Source organism: Schistocerca serialis, chromosome 4, assembly GCF_023864345.2.
Source record: "Schistocerca serialis cubense isolate TAMUIC-IGC-003099 chromosome 4, iqSchSeri2.2, whole genome shotgun sequence".
NCBI lineage: Eukaryota > Metazoa > Arthropoda > Insecta > Orthoptera > Acrididae > Schistocerca > Schistocerca serialis.
This window is the reverse complement of record NC_064641.1, coordinates 418,212,694-418,235,628: the sequence shown is the minus strand read 5'-3', so window position 1 is coordinate 418,235,628 and position 22,935 is coordinate 418,212,694. Positions and strand designations below refer to the sequence as shown.

Below are 22,935 nucleotides of genomic sequence, written 5' to 3'. Positions count from 1 at the left end.
CCCTGCACTTATCGGCGTTCACCTCCAAAGTTGAGGACGCCAAGAACGTCTCAACTGTTTTAATGTGGTGCCTCTTACCTTCCTGGGTGTCCCATAGCAGAACGATGTCATCTGCAAAACCTAGGGCACCTATCTTAATACCGTTCACAGTTGCACCAAATTCCTGCCGGATAGCTGTCATTAGGTGGTCTACCACTAGGTTGAATACAATTGGGCTCAGAGGATCCCCCTGCTTAACACCCCTGTAGAATTCAATTCTCCCAATTTCAGCTGACTTCAGTTTCAACGTTGTCACTTGATATTTGTATGACGACATTATGTACTCCAAAGTGTAGTTGTCTACATTATGGGTCCACAGAGCATGGCGAATCGTTGTCCATGACACATGGTCGATAGCCTTAGATAGATCGATGGCTAAAACATACAGGGGTTTCCCACGATATCTGTGATCTTTAATTACAATATCTAACATCAAAGATGCCATCTACAGACCGAAAGCCTGTATGGCTGGGGTGAATCTCGATTGATTGTGACCATTTGAAGGCCAACATCTTGTTGAGTAGTCGAACAACATTCGATGATATCGTAATTGCCTGCCAATTGGAGGGCAATGACAAGTTACCTTTTTTAAGTAGCAAGTAAGTTCTCTTCAACTTCAGAGGTGCTGGCAGCGTTTCCAAGCCAAATCAGATGTTTAGCAGGACATTAAGGTTGGCTTTGTGCATACCATGTAGGTGTATGTGAGTTACCCCATCAGGCCCAGACGCTGTTCTCTTCAACTTATTTACCCACATATTCGTTTCTTTCAGAGAGAAGGGCTGGCAAGTCTCGTTAATCTTTGTGGGGTCCCTAGGTGCAAATGTTACTGCAGGGCGAACAGGTTCCGCTGAAAAATAGCTGGCATAATAATTAATAAGGTCAGCATCGGCCTTTCGTGTGTCATCTATATTGTCAGTGCGGTTCAAGATGTCTTTAACAAGATTCGCCTTATCGTTAAGCCATCTGTACTGAGTCAGTCATCTGTACTGAGTCGTGTGGCGCGATCTTTCCACCTTTTGGCTCTATTGGTATTCATGCTTTTTCTCTTGTTTTCTCTTTTCGCAAGCCTCTTATTCCATCTTACGCGTTTCGTAGCACCAGAGGCAGCCAGCTTCTCGATGATACCAGAGATCAGGTCTTCGATCTCAGACTGGAAATTTGTCGAACATTTACTTCTTAACGCGTGTATGTGTTCGATAATTGCATCATTCAGAATCCAGGCCTTAGGTAGATCTTTCTCTGGTGTTGGCTCTGGGGGAATCATGGTGTTATCCTCAACCACTTCTGAATCCTTCAGTCTTTGTCTCACAGCAGCAAGAATAGCCAGGTACTCAGCATTCGATCGGAGCTTTCTGATAGATTCCACCGATCTACCAATCCTCCTGCCCAGCTCGGCATTTAACTTTGCTTGCACATTCTATCTGATTTCCAGCTCAATCTGAAATTCGGCTAATTCCTCCATTTCGGCGGACGTCCAGTTCCCTTTGTGCTTACCCTGGCATTTTGCAAGATCTTCAGCATTAAAAAGTAGAGGATGGGACTTCTTCTCATGCATCTTGACGCCTATATTACTAGAGAAATTCCGGTCACAGTATTGACATTTTATCAATTCATCCTCGTTGGGTGCGCGAGGTTTCCCTTTACATCTACGAATATGTTGCTTTTGTTGGGCTGGTCTTCTGCCACCCATCTCTAGTTCACACATGGGACATAGCACACTGCCAGGAATACTTGGTGGATCAATTACCATACCAGGACTGTTGACTTTACCCAATCCAGGATCATGTTGGGGGTTCTATCCATTCGAAACCCCTATACGAGGCTTCGCTGTTTCATATGTTGCAACTTAGTGTCTCACAAGAGAGGGGAGAGTTCGGGCTGCAAGCCCTCTTCAACCATGGCTATCAGCCTAATCTGCGAAGGCTCGTCTCAGATACTAGGGCAGCCATTGGCTGTCCCGACACCTCAAGCGATGGCTTTGCAATAAAAACGGGACTGAACCCATGGTCCCTACAAGCGAATGGAACTGCCACTACGAGGCCCACACCACTACGAGGGGGATGCTGAGCAAACGCCAGCAAGGCTCTCCCCCCTGCCCATAGTCTGTGTATCGGCGAGATTCCTCTCGCAGCGTTGACAAGTCACTGTCGAGGTCGCATAAGCGGTACCACTACCGCACATCTGTTTTGCCATTTTCCGCCCTTTACCCACAAAATATGGGATTGGATAGTCCAATGAAAATTCTAAGGGTAAACGCCATGCAGTCTACCAGGGGCTCCATCACGGCCCTGAAAAGGACACTGTCCTCAGAAGGACACTAGGAGGTCCAGAGGTCCCGAAAAGCGCACTTGGATACTAGTGAATCCCACAGTACAACTGTCGCCCAACGCCTCAGACGATTACTCCAGCGGACGCCCCTGTTAACCAAAGTCTCATCTCGGATACTCAAGCGATTTGCAGCCCCCAACACCTCAGATGACGGCTTTGATACAAGGTCTCGTCTCGGATGCTAGTACAGACAAAGCCTGTCCCGACACCTCATGTGACGGCCCCATGGCCCTAACCCCATTAGCTGCAAAAGCCAGTCACCAAATGGCTTGCCTTGGCACCCCAAGTCGCGGTAGACAGTGCACCCGACTCTCGCTCCGAGGAGGCTTGGGACTCGGACTTCACCACAGAGAGGCTAGAGGCATCACACACAGATCCCAGCCAAATGGCACAGGGCACAGTGAGACTACACTATATTGCACATCATGAAGGCTTAAGAGAGTCATAGTTACCCCCGCCGTTTACCCACGCTTCCTTGAATTTCTTCACGTTGACATTCAGAGCACTGGGCAGAAATTAATTAGACAGTTGGATTCCCCCAACGCGTGCCAGTTCTGAGTTGATCGTTGAATGGTGGCCGAAGGGAATCCGCACCATCACGCACCCCCTGAGAAGCACACTAACGCAGACACGGCATCTAGCAAGGAAGATCCGTAGGAGGCTAAGGCATGGGACCGAGCTCGGATCCTGCACGCAGATTGAAGCACCACCGGTCAGCACGAGACCGACGAACGGCGAGAGCAGACCACTCCCGCGCTAACGCCCGCACTTACCGGCACATTTACGGCACTCACCTCGCCCAGGTCTGGCATGTTAGTGCTGACCCACTTTCCGAACAAGCCCGACATGCCCTGATCCTCAGATCCAATCCTTATCCTGAAGTTACAGGCCCAATTTGCCGACTTCCCTTACCTACATTATGCTATCGACTAGAGGCTCTGCACCTTAGAGACCTGATGCGGATATGGGTACGAACCGGCGCGGTACCTCCACGTGGCCCTCTCCCGGATTTTCAAGGTACGAGGGGAAGATAGGGACACCGCCGCAACTGTGGTGCTCTTCACGTTTTAAACCCAATCTCCCTGCTAGAGGATTCCAGGGAACTGGAACGCTCATGCACAAAAGAAATCTGTGGTGTCACAGACAGACACCACACTTGCTAGGTGGTAGTCTTTAAATCGGCTGCTGTCCGTTAATATACGTCGGACCCGCGTGTCGCCACTATCAGTGATTGCAGACCGAGCGCCCCCACACGGCAGGTCTAGTCTAGAGAGACTCCTTAGCACTCGCCCCAGTTGTACAGCTGACTTTCCTAGCGATGATTCACTGTCTACATACGCTCTCATTTGCAGAGACGACAGTTTAGCATAGCCTTCAGCTACGTCATATGTTACGATCTAGCAAGGTGGCATATTCAGTTACTATGTATCCTGAACAGATAATATTGTGAATCATGTACCGTCAAGAGCTACGTTCATCATTAATGGATTAAAGTTAAGTATCAAGCTAATTACGTCCACTTTCTGAATTCTAATTCATTGTCATGTTCCAGACCTCACGTCAGTATAGTTCTTCCCTCCTCACGCCAGCCCGCGTGAGCTACAACACGTGCATTTCGGCCTCCTCTAGTAACACGGTGTTGGCTCTTCTGCCAACACCACAAAAACTCTTCCCTGATCTCCCGACGGCATCTCTGGGTCCTTTTGGGTTACCCCGACAAGCATCTATAAAAGAGGGGCCCAACTTGTATCGGTTCCACTGCCGGGTTCCAGAATAGGAACTGGATTCCCTTTCGCCCAACAGGGGCCAGCACAAAGTGCATCATGCTACGACGGCCCCCATCTGCATCGGAATTCTCCTAGGGCTTAGGATTGACTGACTCATTTGCAACGGCTATTCACACGAAACACTTCTCTGCATCAGCCCTCCAGGACTTCGCTGGAGTATTTGCTACTACCACCAAGACCTGCACCGACGGCAGCTCGAGGCAGGCTCACGCATAGACCCTTCTGGGCCCACTGCCGCGACCCTCCTTCTGGTTAGGGAATCACGGCTTGCCGCAAGGACAGGCCATGACTGCCAGACCGATGGTCGAGTATAGCCACGACGCTTCAGCGCCATCCATTTTCAGGACTAGTTGCTTCGGGAGGTGAGTTGTTACACACTACTTAGCGGATTCCGACTTCCATGGCCACCGTCCTGCTGTCTTAAGCAACCAACGCCTTTCATGGTTTCCCCATTCGGGGACCTTAACTCGGTGTTTGGCACATCCCACTGCGCCCGTTATGCTTACCAAAAGTGGCCCACTTGGCACTGCGATCCGAGTCGTTTCCTTGTGGCTTCAGCATATCAAGCAAGCCGGAGATCTCACCCGTTCAGAGTTTGAGAACAGGTTGAGGTCGTTTCGGCCCAAAGGCTTCTAATCATTCGCTTTACCGGATGAGACTCATACGAGCACCAGCTATCCTGAGGGAAACTTCGGAGGGAACCAGCTACTAGATGGTTCGATTAGTCTTTCACCCATATATCCAGCTCCAGCGATCGATTTGCAAGTCAGAATCGCTACAGACCTCCATCAGGGTTTCCCCTGAATTCGTCCTGACCAGGCATAGTTCACCATCTTTTGGGTCCCAACATGTACACTCTAGGTGCGCCTCACCTCGCAATGAGGACGAGACGTTCCGGGAGTGCGGAGGCCACCGCCCCGTAAAGGGTGGGGAAGCCCCATCGTCCCTCAGCCCGCACAAGGCGAGACCTTCACTTTCATTACGCCATTAGGTTTTGTACAGCACAATGACTCGCACAAATGTTAGACTCCTTGTTTCAAGACAGGTTGTGAAATAGTCCAAAGCTGAAGCGCCGCTGACGGGAGCAATTATTCCGTCCGAGACCATCATGAGCCACCAGCAGCGCAGGTCTGAGGCCGGGCCAGGTAAGTCCGTCATCTGGGAAGAACCGCATGGGCTCGGCAGGAGCCTGAGCGCCCAAAGGGGCAAATCGACTCCTCCAAATACACCGCTGAGCAGCCAGCCAGGACACCAGGCCTCTGCCCAACAGACACGAACCGCGGACCATGGAAAGACAGGCTGTGCACCCAGGCCATTGGCCGGCACGCAGTGGGTCGCGACGTCCTACTAGGGGAGAAGTGCAGCCCACTACAAACCAGAACGGCCCCACCCAGCGTCGAGTGGAAAGGCACCTGGACATGACCCCACTGCAGATTGCTCCATGCGGGCGGCCGGCCCCATCTGCCGAGAGCGGGGCCAGTGGTCAGATGGGCGTGAATCTCACCCGTTCGACCTTTCAGACTTCTCACATATGACCCATAACGGTTTCACGTACTTTTGAACTCTCTCTTCAAAGTTTTTTTCAACTATCCCTCACCGTACTTCTTCGCTATCGGTCTCGTGGTCATATTTAGTGTCAGATGGCGTTTACCACCCACTTGGAGCTGCACTTTCAAGCAAGCTGACTCGAAGGAGAGGTCCCACCGACGCTCGCACCGGCCGCTATGGGCCTGGCACCCTCTACGGCTGTGGCCTCATTCAAGTTGGACTTGGGCTCGGCGCGAGGCGTCGTGTAGTGGACCCTCCTAAATACGACATGCCACGACAGGCTGTAGCCTGCGGGGTTCGGTGCTAGACTCTTCCCTCTTCGCTCGCCGCTACTGGGGGAATCCTCGTTAGCTTCTTTTCCTCCGCTTAGTAATATGCTTAAATTCGGCGGGTAGTCTCGCCTGCTCTGAGGTCGTTGTACGAGGTGTCGCACGCCACACCGCCAGCCGGCTGTGCACGCTACCGAGACAGTACCAGTATGCGAACCGCCAGCGACGGATGCGCATCGCACTTTAAAGGATAAGCGGCCGGCCTCCTAGGCGGCCACGACACCTGCAGGTCTCCGAAGCGCGGCAAACGCCGCGCGCTTGAGTATACATAGCCGACCCTCAGCCAGACGTGGCCCGGGAACGGAATCCATGGACCACAATGTGCGTTCGAAAAGTCGATGTTCATGTGTCCTGCACATCACATGTCGACGCGCAATTTGCTGCGTTCTTCATCGACCGACGAGCCGAGTGATCCACAGTCCACAGGCTGGACTGAGGCATTTGACGGCCCCTGTTCCAGTGTTTTGTCCAACGGCCTCACAGCCGATGGGCGTTGTACGGCTCCACACCACAGCGGACAGGCACTAGGGCGAAAGTCATTCAAAACCGGCGCTAATCGCCAGGTGCCACAGGCCTGCCGCTCCAGAGCTTCAGCGCTCGTACCACACGACATTTCAGTTAGTTTTGAGAAGCACGCCTAGTTCTGCATGCGTGCACAGCTTCTGCGAGCCGTACAGGTAGCGTGTTGCACGATACGCCACAAACATCGAAAGACATGCAGTCTAGTCGGTAGTGATCCTTCCGCAGGTTCACCTATGGAAACCTTGTTACGACTTTTACTTCTTCTATATGATAAAGTTTGGTCATCTTTCCGGTACCATCGGCAACGACACAGTCGATGCCGCGTACCAGTCCGAAGACCTCACTAAATCATACAATCGGTAGTAGCGACGGGCGGTGTGTACAAAGGGCAGGGACATAATCAACGCGAGCTTATGACTCGCGCTTACTGGGAATTCCTCGTTCATGGGGAACAATTGCAAGCCCCAATCCCTAGCACCAAGGAGGTTCAGTGGGTTACCCCGACCTTTCGGCCTTGGAAGACACGCTGATTCCTTCAGTGTAGCGCGTGCGGCCCAGAACATCTAAGGGCATAATAGACCTGTTATTGCTCAGTATCTTGCGGCTAGAAGCCGCCTGTACCTCTAAGAAGAAAAGTAATTGCTGACAGCACGAAGGATGTCAGGCGACTAGTTACTCAGCTAGAGTCTCGTTCGTTATCGGAATTAACCAGACAAATCGCTCCACAAACTAAGAACAGCCATGAACCACCACCCACCGAATCAAGAAACAGCTATCAATCTGTCAATCCTTCCAGTGTCTGGGACTGGTGAGGTTTCCCATGTTGTGTCAAATTAAGCCGCAATCTCCAATCCTTGTGGTGCCCTTCTGTCAGTTCCTTTAAGTTCAGCTTTGCAACCATTCTTCCCCCGGATCCCAAAAGCTTTGGTTTCCCGAAGGCTGCCCGCCGAGTCATCGGAGGAACTGTGGCGGATCGCTGGCTGGCATCGTTTATGGTTATAATTAGGGCTGTATCTGATCGCCTTCGAAACTCTAACTATCGTCCTTGATTATTGAAAACATTCTTGGCAAACGCGTTCGCTTCTGTTCGTCTTGCGACGATCAAAGTCCCTATTAATCATTACCTCGGGTTCCGAAAACCAACAAAATAGAACCGAGGTCCTATTCCATCATCCCATGCAGACAGTATTCAGGCGGGCTTGCCAGCTCTAAGCGCTCTAATTTGTTCAAAGTAAACGTGCCGGCCCACCGAGATACTCAACAAAGAGCACCATGGCAGAATGTCAACGGGGTCCACCTTGGGCCGCACGAGCAAGCACGAGGCAGTCGCACGTCTTCGGCTCGCCCCAGCGGTAGGACGTCCCACAATACATGCCAGTTAAACACGGACGGGCGGTGAACCATCAACGTGGTACACTAATCTATCTACGAGCTTTCTAACCGCAACAACTTTAATATACGCTATTGGAGCTGGAATTACCGCGCCTGCTGCCACCAGACTTACCCTCCAACACATACCCATTAAAGGATTTAAAGTGTACTAATTCCGATTATGGGGCCTCGGATGAGTCCCGTATCGTTATTTTTCGTCACTACCTCCCTGTGCCAGAAGTGGGTAATTTGCACGCCTGCTTCTTTCCTTGGATATGGTAACTGTCTCTCAGGCTCCCTCTCCAGAATCGAACCCTGACTCCACGTTACCTGTTACAATCATGGTAGGCGCAGAACCTACCATCGACAGTTGATAAGGCAGATATTTGAAAGATGCCTCGCCGGAACGAGGACCGTGTGATCGGCCCAACGTTATTCAGAGTGAACAAGGCAAACGGACCCGACGAGCCAACCGAATGGCTTTGATCTAATAAAAGCGTGGTCCGAAAGGTGTTTTTTTTTAAAAAAAAATTAAATTCTTTATTTCCAGAAAAACTTATTAATTATACAATTTAGCCCACTGCCTTATGTGATTAGTGGGCCGATTTAGTGATACAATGGTGTAAGTTGCAGCTATTCTAAGTTATATTTTAGTAACTAGTTAGTAGGTAAGCTATGAGGAAAATGCTATGGGCAAATTAGTGTGTTAATTTATTACTAAGCGGGTAACCTAACTATAGACTAGTCACTAAGGCCTACAGCGTTACAAATGTGTCAGTTGAAATATAAACCTACTATAGAGCCTTGCTCATTAAGCTAACCCCAATGAGAGTGCCCCTGACACTGGGCAGGCCAAGATGTTGATCGCTGCAGGTTCCTAAGGATAGTCTCTAAAAACTAATTCCTACAATTAAACTTATCCTAAGGTCGAATCAGGTGCGTTGTCAGATCGGTAAGGTTGCACCCCACTCCCCCTAAGTCCCAAGGCGTGGCGGATTCAAGACTGAGGAAGTCGGTCTTTCCGCGCCCAGGCGGTTTGGGAATAGGGTACCGGACTCTATCGGTGTTTAGGTAAGTCTCTTATAGGTGCTAGTTTAATTCTCTCAGATAGTCCTTTAAGACTTTCTGTGATACCGCGTTAGCCAGTTCGATAATGGTCTGAAAAGTGTCGTGTTGTCGGAGCAATCTATATGTGTCATTGTTTGGTAGTTGGTAGCGTAACACTGAGGCCACATCATTGAAAAGGGGGCACTCGTAGACTACATGGTCAGGAGTACCCTCCGGAACACCACAGTCACACGCAGGTGTCGTCTTTTTCCCGAATCGACATAAGTATGTCGAGTAGGGTCCATGTCCAGTGAGAAAGTGAATTAGTCCCCAGGTTGGTTCGAAATATGTCATTCCCATCCTTTTCCTAACATCTGGTAGGAGATCAAAAGTTCTGCGCCCTGTTTCTTCGCCTTCCCACGAATTTTGCCATAGCTGATACCCTCTTAGTCTAACCTCAACTTTGTTCTCAGTCCTACTGCCTAGAATTTCTTCTGTTTTCTCCAAATTCCCCTTCTTTGCCCAGTACCAAGCGGCCTGTTCCCGAATTTTGATATCCAAGGGGCAGGGTCCCATTATGACTAACAGGGCTCCTCCCGGTGTAGTCCTATATACCCCCACTGATCTCATAATCATATTTATCTGCACTCTCCTCACTGTCATGGCGGGCACCACCCTCGTGAGCCTGTGTGCCCAGACTCCCGAGCCATAACCCACTATTGAGGTGAGTATGCTATTGTGGTAAAGTTTGATGAGATGTGGTGGGAGATGAAATCGTTTGTGTACAATGGAGATGAAATTCTTGAGTACTTGTAGGGCTCTTTGAGTTACGATTTCGATGTGCCTACCGAAGTACCACGTTTCATCAATGATGATACCGAGATAGCGAGTGTCACATTGCCGGAGGACTGGTGAGCCCTCTATCCTGACAGTTGGATTGCGAACTAGTTGTTCCTTTAGAAGAAGGTATGTGGACTTGGCTGGTGAAATCTTCATCTTTGTGTTTCGGCACCAAAGTTGTAGTGTTTCTATTGCTCTTTCTATCTTGGGCTCTATATCTTCTCAGCTATGGCCGCCGACCAGAGGAGGATGTCATCTGCGTAGGCTATCACCTCTAGCACTTCATCACTTAGCTGTAGTTTGTCTAGTAAGGGTTCCATGTGAATGTCCCAAAACAGGGGATCCAGTACAGAGCCCTGGGGACATCCTTTTGTGACAGTTTTTCTTATTCTTGTGCCAGGGGATGATAGCCAGACCTCCCGATCCTCGCAATAGCTCCTCAGACACCCATATAGCGGCCCTGGAACACCTTTTCCCGTAAACAGGAGAAGAGCGAAGGCCACCACAGGTTGTTGAAGGCGCAACTTATGTCCACCATGATGCCGACAACGTACTTGTACGGGGTAGAGCCACAGACCTCGGCCGCCAGGGCAATTGCATCAGATGCCGATCGCCCAGGCCTGAAGCCGAACTGCCTGCTGCTCATCCCGCACAGCACTCGGTGCGCAGCCAGTCTGTCAGCCAGTAGTCTCTCCAGAACCTTCCCAAGCAGATCGAACAGGCAGATTGGTCTGTAAAATTTTATTTCTGCTGGGTCTTTATCAGCTCCTTTCTTGATGATTACGACATTTTCGCTCTTCCAGATTCGAGGGAACTTTTTCTGCCTGAGACATTCATTGTACAGGTGAGTTAGAGGGGCGACTATGTGGGGGGCCAAGAATTGCACCACTTCCGCCACAATGCTGTCGGGCCCGGGAGACTTCCCTCTCTTCAGGGATTCTATATGGGCAGCTACTTCAACTTCAGAGAATGGGTAAACTGCCGTTTCACTTCCATATACTTTGTTGTTGTTCTCACGCAGATGCCGTTGTTCATCTCTCTCTCCATTAGCGGTGTCGTCAGGCAGCAGGGACTGGAAAAGGACCTCAGCAGTTTCCTGCCAAGACTCCGTCATCCCGCCCCCATGCCTGACGGTTGAGAGCTCCATCGGAGAGCGGTTTTTGTCTCGGACCAGCTTGTAGGGGACTCCCCATGGGTCTAGAGCTAGTTGGTTCAAAACAAAGTGTTCCCAACTTTTTGATCTTACTTCGCATAGTTGTTTTTGGAAATTGTCTTTAGCTTCCCGGTATAGCTGCAATCATCTTTGTCTTTCTACCCAGACGACACTGCGCTGGTAGTGTCTCCTGAGCCTTCTAACAGACCGGCGCATCTCCTCCAGTTCAGCTGACCATGGTGACGGAGAGGCCACCATGGCCTTCCTCCTAGTAGGTACAGCAGCTTTCACCGCTCGAGTTATTGCTTTCACCAGTTCCTTGGCTCTGTTGTCTACGTCAATGTCTAGGTGTCCGTCACCTTCTGGCAATGCAGGAATGTCGCACTCCCTAGCAACTCTTTCCCAATTGGCTCTTTTGTAATTTTATTGGATCTCCCACCCCATGGCCCAGCGGCTTTCCTTGTCTCCTATACTGAAGGTGATGAGATAGTGATCGCTAGGGGTGGCGTTCTCTCCTACTCTCCACTGCTGAATGAGATGCGCAGCATTAGGCATAGCCAGGGTCACATCAATGTTTGTGCCTTGGCCACCTCCCGCCACGTAGGTCGGAGGGTTGCCCGGCTTGTTAGCCACCACCAGCTGCAAGGCCATGATGGCCTCTTCTGCCTTCTCTCCATTAGGGTCCCTGGTTCCGCTGTACCATAGGGGTGATTTGGCGTTTACATCAGCTGTTACAACTGATTTTCGACCCCGCAACGCCGTGATAACTGTGGTAAGGTGTGCCAAATGTCTCTCAATGTCGTCACCATACTGGAAATACATGTTGATGAAGACAGTTGCTCCTGATGGAGACTGCAGCTGCACCACGTTGCAGTGGCTAGTTGTAAACTGTGTTAAAACTGTGGCACTTAGTAGTTTATTGATTATTATAATTGCCGATCTTGGGTCTTCCCCTCTGCTTACAACTTGCCAGGTCGCAGCTGTAAAAGCTATTTTCCCATTTAGGGAGTACGGCTTTAGCAGACAGCCCACATCTAGTCTCCTCTCCTCCACTTCCTTACGTAGCTCCTGCATCACTGGTCTGCTGTTATGAGTGTTAAGTTGGCCAATGGTGATTTTCGTCATATAGTTATTTATGGGAAATATGTGTGAATTCTGTCATTAGGCCATGTCTTACTCCAGTCGAATGAGATGCATCCATTTGCCAAAACTGCTTGTTGATAGATATCGTCCAGGTCAAATTTTTCACCTCGTCTTTCGAAAACTTTCTTTAGTAGGTCTCGCAGGGCTTCTAAGTCGGTGGGGAGATTCACTGATTTGAGTTGTATTCTGTCCACAGCCTCCATTACCGAGAAGGTGACTCTCCTACTATATTCATATCCCACCCGAACCATGTGTCTCAAGGCAGTGGTCAGGGTAGTCGGCTGCTCTAGTCTTGCCAGTTGCATATTGAATTCAAGATTAGGAGAGACTCTGACTGGATCGACTGGTGGCAGTCTCATGACAGGATCTATTGTGGTAGCTGATTCGTTGGAGCTAGTTATTATGTTTTCCTGAACTTATTTCCTTGTAGTTCTATTCTCTTTTGTTGAGATTGCCATAGTCTCTCTTGCCATTGATCTTTAGTTGGCCTTGTCTCCCAGCTTGGGGAGGAGGGGAACGTGACTGTGAGACGCTCCGTTTGAGTCCCTCTGTCCGTTGTGGTAGAGTCTGTTTGAGTGTTTATGTCATTTATTTTAATTGTGGCGCTCGTGAGCGACCTCAAGAATAACTTGAAGGCACTGCACCAGGGGGTAGGCCTGCTCAAAATGTGGCGAGAATGGTCACGTGAGGAAAGACTGTAGGGCTGCAGCAGTCTGCATCCCTTGTAAGAGACGGGGCAAAAAACCTTGTGTAACCACTGGACGTAACTGCCCCACCTACAGACTCCTGGAACAAATATTAATTTCAAGGATAGACTATGGCTGATCAAGCTAAAGCAAACAGGATGTCCAAAAGCAAATCCCCGAGCAAAAGGAGGAGGGATGCCATGAGGGAAAGTGCCTCGTGGTCGAGATCTCCGCAATTGTGGCAATGCGGTACCACAAGATAGTCTCGGGTATTTATGGCGTGAAAGCCAATGTATAGTTTGCCCATTGCCGTTACTTTTCTCCACATTTGAGCGGAGACCTCGGCGACGTGATGAACTACATCATGGTCCCGAGGCCCCGTTTTGAATCTCAGTTTGAAACTTTCTTTAAAATCCTCGTCTGTCATGTACTCAAAGTTTTGTGCCTTGATAGTGTTTTGTAATTCCTCATTAGTCAAAATCGTTGGTACGTCATATAAGTTGACCAACGGGTTTCTTTTCCTCGGTGGCTCGTATTTGACCACCGAGTTTAATTTGGCATTATTCAGTAGTTTTTCCTTGTCCTCTTCCGAGGTAACTTCAACGATTACCGAATTTTTGCTAGGTTTTACTTTGATAATTTTGATTCTGTCTTTTAAAGGATTTATGGTGGTAGTAAGTAGCTCCTGTATCTTTCTTACGCTAGTGTCTTGACCAGGCAGGGTCCTTAGAAAGACCGTTGTGTCTGATCGTTTGGTCACCTGGTCAATAGTGTCCTTAGTTGTTTGCGGTTTTGGTGGCGCTTGTGCGACCACTCCCGGCCAGGTCTTAACAGGTTACTTCCTTAATCTTTCGTTTTCTTTTTCGAGTTCTTCTACACGGCCCTCAAGCTTGGCGTTAGCGATGGCCAACACCGCCAGCTCATTTTTAATTACTGTCAAAGCTGCCTGACTGATCTTGCCATTTTTGATGTTTTGCTCAAGGAGCAATGTGATCCTCGTGTGTCTTTGTAGCACATTTTCATCAGTTGCCTGTCCCAGCTCGTCCTGAGGAGCGGGTTTAGGCATCGAAGAAGCTCGTGATGGCACACTTGAATCACTCGTCTCTGGTGTCGCCATTTTGAACGAGTGATAAAAGAGGGGTGGGAGCCGGTCTCTTGCCCCAGACGGCCTCCTCTGGCATGGGGGGGGGGGGGGGGACTTCTGCAGCTCGCCCACCGACCTCGCCCCTAGATCAAGGGCACTCCTGAGCTGCTAGGTTCAGCGCACCGTTTCCAGCGCACTGGTCCCCCTCGGTGACTCCGTCATCGGCGATTTCAAGCGACACACCCCAGCAACTGCACCCCGCACTCCGGAGAGGCGGATGCACCTCTCGCCCTTCGCCGCCTCCTTGTCCAAGTTTCCACCTCTCGGCCAAGTACCCACTCCTACTCAGGTGGCGGGCCGGTTCCCCAGACGTTCGCCGGTCTGGACCCATCTAACCTGGCCCAGGCGATGTTACCACCACCTGGGTTTGGCAGAACACGCTCCGGTTAGCCAGGGGCGCGGCGAAGCACGCTTGCCGACACGCGCCGCGATCCCACGCCGACAAACGAGATCTCCAGCATGCAGTGCACCTGTTGGTCTGTGCCCTGCGAACAGAAAGGGACTGGTGTTCGGTCCCTCGACACAGCTCTCCCTGTGCCACGCACCCTTCACTTTCGCATCGGGTTGGGTCGCAGCTCTCCCTTTTTGTCGCAAGGCACAATGCCGAGCTTAACATCTGGCACCACGGGAAGGCGGAAAGAGCCACTTGGGAAGGAGAGGCTATAAGAGACGCATCACTCCCCCTGTGAGGACTGCGGCGGCACGCCCGACTAGAAGCGATACGCCCCAGTGCGAGCCTCCGTGCCTTACGGCGCGCCGGCAACGGGCAGGGACGCGCCGACCGCGCCGTCAAGCGACGGAACTCACGCCAGACTCGGGAAGGTGTTGTTTTTTTTTTTTTTTAAATTCTTTATTTCATAACATAATAATTATACAAAATGACCCACGACCTTAATGATTAGTGGGTACTATGTTTCTAGTTTTATAATAGCAGCTTCTACATTCTACTTGACTACAGACAGTACTATAATAAATATTACTAGGCAGACTACTTCTAATTTTACTAGTGTTAGCATAATTTCTAGATACTACGAAAGGTTAGTATTAACTGCCTGCAGCGTTACAGTTGTGGCAGTGTTAATAATATAAACCTACTTGGATGCCTCGCTCATAGAGCTAATCCCTATGAGCATACCCCTGGCACAGGGTAGGCAAGAAGTTATTTATCGCTGCAGCTTCCTAACTTACTATCCTATTCTAATTAACTAAATCTACTTCCTATTCTACGTCATAATCATTGCGTTGTCTCAGTTCACGATCACCCCAGTCCCCCTGCTCCTGCACGTGGCGGATTCCATCTGTAAAGTCGACCTATCCACGAACAGTCGGTACGGGATTGGGGCAGTGGTCACAATCGGTGATTTCTATTTATCTAGTCATGAAGGTCTCTCAAAAAAGTTTTTAATACTTTTTGTGATACCTCGTTGGCTAGCGTATTCAGTCTCTGAATGGTCTCCTCTTATCTTAGAAGGTCATAAGTGTTTGTACTTGGTAGTTGTCGTCTCAGTGTTTCGGCTACATCATCGAAAAGGGGGCACTCGTAAACCACATGGTCAGGAGTACCCTACGGTGCGCCACAGTCGCACGCAGGCGTCGCCCTTTTCCCAAACCGACATAGATAAATCGTGTAGGGGCCATGACCAGTGAGGAAGTGGATCAATCCCCGAGTTGGCTCGAAGTATTTCATTTTCAATCTTTCCTTAACATCTGGTAGGAGCTAAAAGGTTCTTCTACCAGTTTCTTCTGACTCCCATATCTCCTGCCATAGATCTTACCCCTTCACCGTATCTCACCTTTTTCCCTGACTGGTGCCCCCATAATTTCCTCTACTTTGGTGATGATATCTTTCTTGGCCCAGTACCATGCAGCCGGTTCCCTTATCTTTATATCCAGGGGACAGAGCCCCATTATAATTAAAAGGGCTCCTCCCGGAGATGTTCTATATACTCCCACGGACCTTAGTATCATGTTCCTTTGTACTCTTCTCACCATCACGGCAGGCACCACCCTCGTGAGCCTGTGGGCCCAGACTTCCGAGCCGTAACCTACTATTGACGTCAGTATGCTATTATGATAGAGCTTAATTAGATGAGGCAGGAGGGGGAATCTCTTATGTCCGATGGAAATCAGGTTATTTAGTAGTTTTAGTGCTTTCTGGGTTACGGTTTCAATGTGCCTTGCAAATTTCCACCTTTCATCGATGACGAGTCCCAAGTAGCCTGTTTCTCGTCTCCGAAGAACCGGCGTACCATCAATTTTCACGGTCGGGTTTCTTATTAGCTGTCCTTTGAGTAATAGGTAAGTCAACTTGGTTGGTGAGATAGTCATCTTGGTGTTGCGGCACCATAGTTGTAGTTTGTCTATTGCTCTCTCTCTATTTTCGGTTCTATGTCCTCGCGACTTCGGCCACCGGCCAGCAGGAGGAGGTCGTCAGCGTAGGCTATCACCTCTAGCACCTGTTCGCTCTGTTGCAGGCTATCCAGACATTATCTTGTTATTTAGCCTTTCCCTTACTGTGGGTAGAGACCCGTGGACTCTACGGGAAGGTGTCTCTTTTTATTTTTTTTTAAATTTTCTTTATTTCAACATCTATAATATTTATACAAAAGGAACCCAGCACCTTAATGATTAGTGGGTCATAACAATACTACAATGTTATATATTCAGCAGCTATTTTCATTGTTATTACAATGGTACTATGTTTATTATTGTGAGCTACAGGCAGGATACAATACAGGGTAATAGGCAGACTACAGCTATTAATCTATACTACTTGCTAATTGCTAGTTTTCTTTCCTACTTGTTAATTCCTAAATGCCTGCAGCGTTACAGGAGTGTCAGCGTAGATATAAACCTACTATTTTAGGCCCTGCTCATCTAGCTAATCCCGATGAGCGTGCCCCTGACACTGGGCAGGCCAAGATTGTTTGTCGCTGCAGGTTCCTAACTTAATATCTATATCTAAAGCTACAACTACTGTACTAACCTACGTCAATTCCGGTGCTTTTGGTCTAAATTAGTGTACCCCAGTCCCCCAAGTCCTGCACGTGGCGGATTGCAACTGAAAAGTCGACCTGTCCACGCACAGGCGGTATAGGATCAGGGTAATTGGACACGGTCGGTATTTGTCATTAGTCGTGAAAGTCCCTCAAGTATTCTGTCAGTACTTTCCGTGATACCTCGTTTGCCAGTCTATTTAAAGTTTCAAAAGTTTCTTAATGTCTTAATAGGTCATATGTATTGTTATGTGGAAGCTGTTGTCTTAGTGTCACTGCTACATCATCGAAAAGGGGGCACTCGTAAACCACATGGTCGGGAGTGCCCTCCGAAACGCCACAGTCACACTCGGGTGTAGCCTTTTCCCCAAACTGACACAAGTATGTCGGGTAGGGCCCATGACCAGTGGGAAAGTGTATTAGACCCCGTGTCGGCTTGAAGCCTTTCTTTTACATTTGGCAGGAACCCAAAGGTTCTTCTGCCAGTTTCTTCCGTTTCCCAGGACTGCTGCCATAAGTTCTCACCCCTTCTACGTATTTCTCCATTGTCCCTCACCAGTGCTCCCAGGATATTCTCTATTTTCGTGTTGTTCCCCTTCTTAACCCAATACCATGCTGCTTGCTCCCGTATTTTATATCTAAGGACAGAGCCCCATTATAATTAATAGTGCACTTCCTGTAGATGTTTTGTACGCCCCTATAGATCTTAATAGCATGTTTCTTTGGACTCTTCTCACTGCCATGGCAGGCACCACCCTCGTGAGCCTATGTTCCCAGACTCCCGATCCGTAACCCACTATTGACGTTAATATACTATTATGATACAGCTTGATTAGGTGTGGTGGAAGGTGAAATCGTTTGTGGCCTATGGAAGTGAGGTTGTTCAGTACTTTAGTGCTTTTTGAGTTATGGACTCAATGTGCCTTCCAAAGTTCCACCTTTCATCGATGATGCGAGTCTCTTGTCGTCTTACAACTGGTGAGCCTCCGATTTTGACTGTAGAGTTCCTTACCAGCTGTCCCTTCAGTAATAAGTACGTCGATTTTGTTGGTGAGATCGTCATCTTAGTATTTGTACACCACAGTTACAATTTGGTCATTGCTCTGTCTATTTTTGGCTCAATGTCCTCATGGCTCTGGCCGCCGACCAGCAGAAGGAGGTCATCTGTGAAGGCTATCACCTCCAGCACTTCTTCACTCTGCTGCAAACTATCTAAAAGCGGTTCCATATGGATTTCCCAGAATAGGGGACCTAAGACAGAACCCTGGGGACATCCCTTAGTTATAGTTTTTCCTACTCTACCGCTAGGGGTTGACAGCCAGACCTCCCGCCCTTCACAATAGCTCCTCAGACAACCATATAGCAACCCTGGACACTCCTTCTCCCGCAAGCAGGAGAAGAGTGAAGGCCACAACAAGTTGTCAACCATGATGCCAACAACGTACTTGTATGGGGTAGAGCCGCAGACCTCAGCCGCCAGTGCGATCGCATCAGTTGCCGATCGCCCCGGCCTGAAGCCGAACTGCCTGCCACTCATCCTGCACAGCACTCGGTGTGTAGTCAGTCTGTCAGCTAGCAATTTCTCAAGTAATTTCCCGAAGATGTCCAGTAGGCAGATCGGTCTATAGGACTTGACATCTGCTGGGTCCTTGTCAGGTCCCTTTTTGATGATCACAACGTTTGCCTCTTTCCAGATTTTCGGGAATTTTCCCTGTCTTAGGCACTCATTGTATAGCTGGGTTAGTGGCGCCACCAGTTGGGGTGCCAGAAACTGCACCACCTCCGCCACAATGCCGTCCGGGCCGGGGGCTTTCCCTGATTTTAGTGCTTTGATGTGGCCAGCTACCTCCTCTTCAGGGAAGGGGTAGACTGCCCTGTTGTTAGCTATTCTGTCCAGATCTTGATTTCGTAGCTGGACTGGCCTTCCATATCGCTCGCCTCATCGTCATCAGGCAGCAGGGATCGGAGAAGGACCTCGGCAGTCTCCTGCCAGGACTCCGTCATCCCATCCCCGTGCCTGACCGTTGATAGCATCATTGGGGAACGGATCTTTTCCCTTACTAATTTGTAGGGTACTCCCCATGGATCCAAGACCAACTGGTCCAGCACAAATCTTTCCCAACTGCATATTCTGACGTCTTTCAGTTCTTTTTGAAATTTCTCTTTTGCCTCCCGGTATTGCAGTAACCATCTTTGCTTTTCCCACCAGATGACACTGCGCTGGTAGTGCCTCCTCAGCCTTCTGACAGACTGACGCATTTCCTCAAGTTCAGCTGACCGTGGTGACGGGGAGGCCGCCATGGCCCTCCTCCTGGTTAGAACAGCAGCCTTTACCGCTCTGGTAACCGCGCCCACCAGTTCTTCGGCCCGCTTGTCTATGTCCAGGTCCTGTTGTGAGTCACCTTCTGGCAATGGAGGAATGTCGCACTCTCTCGCTAGTCTCTCCCAGTCAGCTCTCTTGAAGTTCAGTTGCAACTCCCACCCTGTGGCCCAGAGACACCATCTATTTCCTAGGCTGAACATAATAAGATTATGGTCATTTGTTGTAGCATTCTCTTTAACTTCCCAGTTCTGGATGATGTTGGCAGTATTTGGTGCAACTAGCATTACATCTATATTGCTGCCGAGGCCCCCTCCCGCCGCATAGGTGGGAGGGTTTCCAGGTCTATTTGCAACCACAAGTTGTAAAGCCATAATCATATCCTCCACTTTTTCGCCACTTTCATCTCTTGTGCCACTGTACCGTAGGGGGGATTTTGCATTTATGTCGGCTGTTATAGCCAGTTTGCGTCCCCGCAACGTCGTGGCTACTCTTGTTAGGTGATCCAGATGTTGTTCAATATTGTCTCCATATTGAAAATACATATTTGTAAAGGTTATAATTCCCATGGGAGACTGTATCTCCACGACGTTGCAGTGACTGGTGGAAAATTGTGCGAGTGTTGTTACATGTAGAGACTGGTTTGTAATGATAATTGCCGCTTTGGGGGCGTCCCCACTACTAGCTATTTGCCATGTAGTGGCTGCAAATGAAAGTTTCCCAGCTTGAGAGTACGGCTCCTGTAAGCAGAGTACGTCAAGCCTCTTCTCCTCCACCTCCCTTCGGAGCTCCTGCATCACAAGTCTGCTGTTACGCGTGTTTAGTTGTCCAACAGTTAGTTTGGTCATTATGGGAAGTAAGTATGCATTCTGTCATCAGGCCAAGTCTTGCTCCAATCAAAGGCGATTCGACCGTGAGCTAGGGAAGGTGTTTGCATGTTTTAGCTCTAGAAATACCACAGTTAACCAAGTAACATGTGTACGATCTAAGGAAACATAACTGATTTAATTAGCCATTCGCGGTTTCACCTTAGTGCAGCTTGTACTGAGACATGCATGGCTTAATCTTTGAGACAAGCATATGACTACTGGCAGGATCAACCAGGGACCTATGTCAACTAGAGCTGAACAGCCGGGCGCCCGGGAATGTGTCCCAGGGTCCCACGTGAACCCGCAAGCGTTTGCTCAATTATTCTGCAAACAGGAGGAGGCAGAGCTCCCCTACACGATACACCTCGAAACCCTCTCAGGTCCCGGCGGCGTGCAGCGCCGTCCTAAGTGCTTGGTCGGGTTCGAGAGTGTGCAATCGCCTGTAGTTAGGTGAGTAGACACTTTCAGTGCGGCCCCCCGTGCTCCCAACTAAGCTTGTCGCTGCCGACAGAGGCCCGGGAATGCGCTGCCGTGCCGTCACCGGCGGGAGACAACACGCGGTCACCTATGGTTACTGGCAGCTCCAAAGCCATCGCCACGGAAGGGCTTAGCCCCACTTGGGTGCCAAAGCAAACTCTCCCAGCACAGCGCACACGACAACACGTCCACACAGCAGCAATACAAACCACCAGCAAGAACACCGGGGCGACCAAGCAGCAGACGGCGTCGCGGCACCGAGTGCTGGGCGGCGGCGCATCCTCAACGCACATAGTCCTCAATCGCACCAGCACACTGCAGATGTCCAAAGCGCTTCACACCAGGTGCGCAAGAACTGACTTTGGCCTCACGGCGCCGCGCGCGGGGTGTACCAGCGCGCAGCTGCGTCTGGTGCCGCGTCTGTCGGCGGACACGCCTCCCACTGGGCGCCCCCGCCAGCAGGCTGTAGTGCGTGCACCCACACAGCGTGTGGCCAGCACGCCAGGCGGTCCCCCCTCACTGGCTGGGGACAGTCCCACCCAGTCACAGTCGCATATCGCTTCACACTCACATGCCTATTCACGTTCGTGTGTATGGCGGGTATCACTGAAAGAACCAGTTAGTAGCCGTACCAATCATCACCATCACTGGCTGAACTCCAGCCTTAACAACCGCTCAACAACGGGTTTCCAGTTGTTCATTTGCATAACTTGGACATTGAATGTTGACGTCCATCTCCATTTGCGAATTCAACGATTCTTGCATGCCTGTATGTTATGTGCCATGACACGCCATGTCTGCCCACATACACGCAGCAAAATTGCACGACAAGAGAACACATGGAAGATGGCCCACATATGTATGCGATGTCCATTGCGCGGCCGACTGTCAACTGGCCTCTATAGCATGTAGCAGATGTGGAACGCCGTGCACCATGCTATCACATTGTGTGAGAAGAGATGAAAATGGTTCAAATGGCTCTGAGCACTATGGGACTTAACATCTTAGGTCATCAGTCCCCTAGAACTTAGAACTACTTAAACCTAACTAACCTAATGACATCACATACATCCATGCCCGAGGCAGGATTCGAACCTGCGACCGTAGCAGTCCCGCGGTTCCGGACTGCAGCACCTAGAACCGCACGACCACTGCAGCCGGCGAGAAGAGATGACTAAGTCCGTTCCTACCACACGCCTCTATGGCGTACCACACTGCAATCTAACTGTAATGGGGAGACGAGACATGTAGCTGAGTGCACAACATATGGAACCTGTGGGTCGCCATTGTTGGGTGCAGCCGTTGTACGGTCACACATGTGCCACACATGCAAACTCCTGACTGACCAGCTTGAGAATGCGGGGGGTGATATACGTCCTGCTGCCATACACATTACAGTGGATAGCGTGAGAATATGGAAAGTAAGCAACACTCGCATGGTGTTGACATGAGGGTACGCACTGTAACATGAAGCGATACGCAGGACACCGGGCAGTGCGAACCGGCAAACTATTTTGAGAGGGTTGCAGTTAGGCAACGCTACATTAATTTAACCATTCATATTACAATTAAAGAGCAGGTTAAGCCACAACGTGGGTTAGGTTAAGCCACAACATGGGTTAGGTTCAGCCACAATGTGGGTTAGGTTAAGCCACAACGTGAGTAATCTTAAGGCACAACGTGGGTTAGGTTAAGCCACAACGTGGGTTAGGTTAAGGCACAACGTGGGTTAGGGTAAGGCACAACTTGGGTTAGGTTAAGGGACAACTTGGGGTGAGGGAGGGTGTATGGGGGCAGGGTTGATTCATAGTGAGGATAGTGGGTGGATGCCTCAGGCAGCATCAGATATGTCAAATCAGGACGCACGTTTGGCTCATGTCAGGTGGCGCTCCGGTTCCGTGCCTGTAGCAGTGGAGTAGCAGACCTGTGCCTTTCAGTCCTGCTATTGTTTATGTCTTTTGGCATGAGGTAATGTGGTGATGTTGGGTGCACCCTATGTAGGACACGTGTGGGTGTTGGTGGCTGATCTGAGCAATGCTGCTTGTGGGCAGAGTGGGACGTTCTGTCTTATGAGTGGACCTCACGTTCTGGTTGTGAAAGTTTGGATGGTGTAATGTGGCGGAGAGGATGCACTGGATGATGTTCTGTGCTGGTGCATAAGTGTTGTGGCTGTGTCTGTCACAGGCATAGAGTAGTGTGTGATAGAGTGTATGGGTGAAGTGGGGTTTACCTTGTGTGCAGCGAATTTAGGCATGTATAGGGTCAATTTCTTCTTTTATTTCCAATTTTATGAAACATACATAACCCACTGTCTGACACTTTTGAGTGGGCGTATT

At 49.8% G+C, this 22,935-nt stretch overlaps 1 pseudogene; it reads right to left on the bottom strand.

Annotated features, from left to right (window-relative positions):
• Positions 1-6,304: 6,304 nt before the first annotated feature.
• Positions 6,305-6,459, bottom strand: LOC126476491 (5.8S ribosomal RNA; annotated as a pseudogene).
• Between the last annotated feature and the right edge of the window lie 16,476 nt (positions 6,460-22,935).